Source organism: Camarhynchus parvulus, unplaced genomic scaffold (assembly GCF_901933205.1).
Source record: "Camarhynchus parvulus unplaced genomic scaffold, STF_HiC, whole genome shotgun sequence".
Classification (NCBI taxonomy): domain Eukaryota; kingdom Metazoa; phylum Chordata; class Aves; order Passeriformes; family Thraupidae; genus Camarhynchus; species Camarhynchus parvulus.
This window is the reverse complement of record NW_022148125.1, coordinates 23,026-29,025: the sequence shown is the minus strand read 5'-3', so window position 1 is coordinate 29,025 and position 6,000 is coordinate 23,026.

Sequence of the window (6,000 nt, the reverse complement as noted above, 5' to 3'; positions counted from 1 at the left end):
CCGGGTGTTTTTGGGATTTTAGGGTTTTGTATTTTAATTTAAAGGCGGCGCAAGCTCCGCCCACAATAAAGACTCTGATTGGTTCAGGGCGGTTCTGGATTTTTGGGGGGATGAGGAATGGGGGAGAAAACCCCAAATTCCGCAGTTTTTGGGGGGAAAATGAGTAGGGGGGAAACGGCGGGAGAATGAGGGGGAAATGGTGGGAAATGTGAGGGGGAAAATGAGGAGGAAAAGTGGAAAAACGAGGGGGGAAAGGGTGGGAAATGTGAGGGGGGAAAAAGGAAATGTGAGGGGGGGGAAAAGGAAAAAAAAGGAAATGTGAGGGGGAAAAAGAAGGAAATGTGAGGGGGAAATGGAGGGAAATGTGAGGGGGAAATGGAGGGAAATGTGAGGGAAAGGTGGGGAAAAATGAGGGGGAAATGGTGGAAAATGTGAGGGGGAAAAAATGGAAAAATGAGGGGAAAAGGGTGGGAAATGTGAGGGAAAAAAAAGAAGGAAACGAGGGGGAAATGGAGGGAAATGTGAGGGGGAAAAAAGGGAAATGTGGGAGGGAAAGGCGGGAAAAATGTGAGGGGGAAATGGTGGGAAATGTGGGGAGGGAAAAAAGGAAATGTGAGGGGGAAATGGAGGGAAAGGTGAGGGGAAAAGGGTGGGAAATGTGAGGGGGGGAAAAATGGAAAAATGAGGAGGAAAAGTGGAAAAATGAGGGGGAAAAGGGTGGGAAATGTGAGGGGGGAAAAAGGAAATGTGATGGGGAAATGGAGGGAAATGTGAGGGGGAAAAGGAGGAAATGTGAGGGGGAAAGTGGGGAAAATTAGGGGGAAATGGTGGGAAATGTGAGGGGAAAATGGTGGGAAATGTGAGGGGGAGAAAAGGGAAAAATGAGGAGGAAAAGTGGAAAAATGGGGGGGAAAGGGTGGGAAATGTGAGGGGGGGAAAAGGGAAAAGTGAGGGGAAAAAAGGAAATGTGAGGGGGAAATGGTGGGAAAAATGAGGGGGAAATGGTGGGGAAATGAGGGGGAAATGGTGGGGGAAATGAGGGGGGAAAGCAGGAAATGTGAGGGGGAAAAGGCAGGAATTTTGACGGGAAAATGGTGGGAAATGTGAGGGGGAAATGGACGGAAATGTGAGTGGAAAAAAAGCAGGAAACGTGAGGGAAAAATGGAGGGAAATGTGAGGGGGAAAAGGCAGGAAAATTGCTGGGGAAATGGTGAAAAATAGGAGGAAATGTGAAGGGAAAAGGGCGGGAAATTTGAGGGGAAAAAGACAGGAAATTTGAGGGGGAAATGGCAGGAATTGGGAGGGGGAAAATGTGGGAAATGTGAGGGGAAAAATGGTGGAAAAATGAGGGGAAAAAGCAGGAAACGTGAGGGGGAAAATGGAGGGAAATGTGAGGGGGAAAGGGGGGAAAATGAGGGGGAAACGGAGAGAAATGTGAGGGGAAAAAAGAAGGAAATGTGAGAAAAAAAAGAAGGAAATGTGAGGGGGAAATGGAGGGAAATGTGAGGGGAAAAATGGGGAGAAATGTGAAAAAATGTGAGGGGAAAAGGGTGGGAAATGAGGGGGAAATGGAGGGAAGGGGATTTTTTTTTTTTAAATCCCATTTTGAAATCCCTTCAAAATCACCCCCAAAATTTCCCCCCCTTCCCCAAATTGCCCTAAAGCCCCTCCCCCAACCAATCAGGACCCCTTAAATCCCCCCCAAAATTGCCTCCCAGTGAATGAGAAACTCCCCAAACTTCCCCTAAATCCCTCCCAAAATTTCCCTCTTTCCCCCAAAATCTCCTTCCAACCAATCAGGACCTCCCTCAAAATCCCCCTCAGCCAATCAGGAACCCCCAAAAATCCCCCCAACTAATCAGGAACCCCCAAAATCCCCCAAATTTGCCCTCAGCCAATCAGAACCCCCAAAAATTTCCCCCAAAATCCTTCCCAAGTAATCAGAAACCCCCAAAATCCCCCTCAGCCAATCAGGACCCCCCAAAATCCCCCCAGATTTTCTCCCCTCTCCCCAAATCCCCTCTAATCCAATCAGGATCCCCCAAAATCCCTCCCCAAAATTTCCCCCCTCGCCCAAAATCCCCTCCCAATCAATCAGAACACCCCAAAATCCACCCCAAAATCGCCCCAAAAATTCTTCTCAACCAATCAGGACTCCCCCAAAATCCCCTCTCAGCCAATCAGAACCCCCCAAAAATCCCCCAAAATCCCCCTCAGACAATCAAGAACCTTCCAAATCCCCCCAAAATCCGCCCAAAATCCCCTCTCAATCAATCAAGACCCCCCAAAATTCCCTCTCAGCCAATCAGAACCCACCAAAATTCCCTCTCAGCCAATCAGAACCCCCCAAAAACCCCCCAAAATCCCCCTCAGACAATCAAGACACCCCAAAATCCCTCCCCCAAAAAAATCCCTCCCAACCAATCACGACCCCCCAAAATCCCCCCCAAAATCCCTTCTCTCCCCCAAAAATCTCCTTCCAATCAATCAGGACGCCCCCAAAATCCCTCTCAACCAACCAAGACCCCCCAAAATCCCCCCCAAAATTTCCCCCCTCTCTCCCCCAAAAATCTCCTTCCAATCAACCGACCCCCCAAAATCCCCCCAAAATTCCTCCTCTCCCCAAAAGTCTCCTTCCAATCAATCAGGACGCCCCCAAAATCCCTCTCAACCAACCAAGACCCCCCAAAATCCCCCCCAAAATCCCCCCAAAATCCCCCCAAAATCCCTTCTCTCCCCCAAAAATCTCCTTCCAATCAATCAGGACGCCCCCAAAATCCCTCTCAACCAACCAAGACCCCCCAAAATCCCCCCCAAAATTTCCCCCTTCTCTCCCCCAAAAATCTCCTTCCAATCAATCAGGACCCCCCAAAATCTCCCCAAAATCCCGTCTGTCCCCCAAAAATCTCCTTCCAACCAACCAAGACCCTCCAAAATCATCCCCAAAATTTCCCCCTTCTCTCCCCCAAACCCCCCCCCCCCACCTTCCCCTTCCCTCCCCCCCCCCCCCCCCCCCCCCCCCCCCCCCCCGCGGCCCCGCCCGGATTAATCCGCGTCCCCCCCCACGCCCAAAATTAAAAAAAAATTTTGGGGAGGGGCGGGGGTGGAGAGAGAGGAGGGGGGTGGGGGAAGGGCGTGTCCCCCTCTGGGGACAGCGCGCGGGGACGGCGGCGCGGGGACGGCGCGGGCGCGAGGGCGAGCGAGGGGACAGCGAGGGGACAACGGAGGCGACAGCGGCCGCAGAGCGAGGAGCCGGGGCGGCCCCACCCCCCCCCGGCCCCCCCGAGGGGCGGCGCGAAGGTTTGGGGGGGGGGGGGGGGGGGGGGGGGCGAGGGGGGGGGGGGGGGGAGGGGGACCAGTATGGCCCAGTCCCGTTTCCCAGTTTGGCCCAGTTTGGCCCAGTTCCATAGTCCCGGTTTGGCCCAGTTCCTGGTTTGACCCCATCCCAGTTTGGCCCAGTTTGACCCAGTCCCATAGTCCCAGTTTGGCCCAGTTCCTGGTTTGATCCCATCCTCGTTTGGCCCAGTTTGACCCTGTCCCAGTTTGTCCCAGTTTGGCCCAGTTCCTGGTTTGATCCCATCCTCGTTTGGCCCAGTTTGACCCTGTCCCAGTTTGTCCCAGTTTGACCCAGTTCCTGGTTTGATCCCATCCTCGTTTGGCCCAGTTTGACCCTGTCCCAGTTTGTCCCAGTTTGACCCAGTTCCTGGTTTGATCCCATCCTCGTTTGGCCCAGTTTGACCCTGTCCCAGTTTGTCCCAGTTTGACCCTGTCCCACTGTCCCAGTTTGGCCCAGTTCCCCGGTGTCACCTTGTCCCAGTTTGGCCCAGTTTGACCCTGTCCCATGGTCCCAGTTTGGCCCAGTTTGGCCCAGTCCCATTGTCCCAGTTTGGCCCAGTTCCTGGTTTGATCCCATCCCAGTTTGGCCCCAGTTCCTGGTGTCACCCTGTCCCAGTTTGGCCCAGTTCCCCGAGTCACTCTGTCCCAGTATGACCCAGTTTGGCCCAGTTCCCCGGTGTCACCCTGTCCCAGTTTGGCCCAGTTCCCAGTTTGATCCCATCCCAGTTTGTCCCAGTTTGATCCCATCCCAGTTTGGCCCCAGTTCCCTGGTGTCACCCTGTCCCAGTTTGGCCCAGTTCCTGGTTTGACCCCATCCCAGTTTGGCCCAGTTTGGCCCAGTCCCACTGGCCCAGTTTGGCCCAGTTTGTCCCAGTTTGACCCTGTCCCAGTTTGTCCCAGTTTGACCCTGTCCCAGTATGACCCAGTCCCGGTGTCACCCTGTCCCAGTTTGGCCCAGTTCCTGGTTTGATCCCATCCCAGTTTGGCCCAGTTTGGCCCAGTCCCACTGGCCCAGTTTGGCCCCAGTTCCTGGTGTCACCCTGTCCCAGTTTGGCCCCAGTTTGTCCCAGCTTGGCCCCAGTTTGTCCCAGCTTGGCCCCATGCCATTTTGTCCCAGTTTGATCCCAGTTCCTGGTGTCACCCTCTCCCAGTATGGCCCAGTTTGGCCCAGTCCCACTGGCCCAGTTTGGCCCAGTTCCCCGGTGTCACCCCGTCCCAGTTTGGCCCAGTTCCCAGTTTGACCCCATCCCAGTTTGGCCCCAGTTCCCCATGTCACCCTGTCCCAGTTTGCCCCAGTTTGGCCCAGTTCCCAATTTGACCCCATCTCAGTTTGGCCCCAGTTTGTCCCAGTTTGACCCAGTCCCATTGGCCCAGTTTGTCCCAGTATGGCCCAGTTTGACCCTGTCCCAGTTTGTCCCAGTTCCCAGTTTGACCCCTGTCCCAGTTTGTCCCAGTTTAGCCCCATCCCAGTTTGTCCCAGTATGGCCCAGTTTGCCCCTGTCCCAGTTTGCCCCAGTCCCAGTGTCACCCTGTCCCAGTCTGGCCCTGTCCCAGTTTGGCCTCAATCCCTCCTCTCCCAGTTTGGCCCAGTTTGACCCAGTCCAGGTGTCCTCCTCTCCCAGTTTGGCCCAGTTCCCCATGTTACCCCGTCCCAGTTTGGCCCAGTTTAACCCAGTCCCCCATCCCGGTTTGGCCCAGTTTGGCCCAGTTTGTCCCAGTCCCAGGGTCCCAGTTTGTCCCAGTCCCGGGGTCCCAGTTTGGACCACTTTGTCCCAGTTCCCCCATCCCTTCTCTCCCAGTTTGACCCCAGTTCCCACTGTCCTTCTCTCCCAGTTTATCCCAGTCCCAGTTCAGCCCAGTTTGTCCCAGTTCATCCCAGTTTGTCCCAGTTCATCCCAGTTCAGCCCAGTTTATCCCAGTCCTAGTTCGGCCCAGTTTGTCCCAGTTCGTCCCAGTCCCCATTTTCCCCCCATCCCAGTTCATCCCAGTTTGTCCCAGTTTGTCCCAGTTCATCCCAGTCCCTCCCTGGTTCTGGTTCCCACGGGAAAGGGGCGGGGCCAATTTCCGGTGGGCGGGGCCTGAACCCAAACTGGGAACTCCAAACTGGGAACTCGAACTGGGAACCCCAAACTGGGACCTGAACCCCAAACTGGGAACCCCAAACTGGGACTCCAAACTGGGAACCCAAATTAGGAACCCAACCCCAAACGGGGACCCCAAACTGGGAACCCAAACTGGGAATCTAATCCCAAACTGGGATCCCCAAACTGGGAACCCAATCCCAAACTGGGAACCCAAACTGGGACCTGAACCCCAAACTGGGATCTGAACCCCAAACTGGGACCCTAAACTGGGACCCAAATCCCAAACTGGGAACCCAAACTGGGACCCCAAACTGGGACCCAAATCCCAAACTGGGAACCCAAACTGGGACCCTAAACTGGGACCCAAATCCCAAACTGGGAACCCAAACTGGGAACCCAAACTGGGAACCCAACCCCAAACTGGGAACCCAAACTGGGACCTGAACCCCAAACTGGGAACCCCAGACTGGGAACACAAACTGGGAACTCCAGCCCCAAACTGGGACCCCAAACTGGGACCCCAATCCCAAACTGGGACCCCAGTCCCAAACTGGGACCCCAAACTGGGACCTGAACCCCA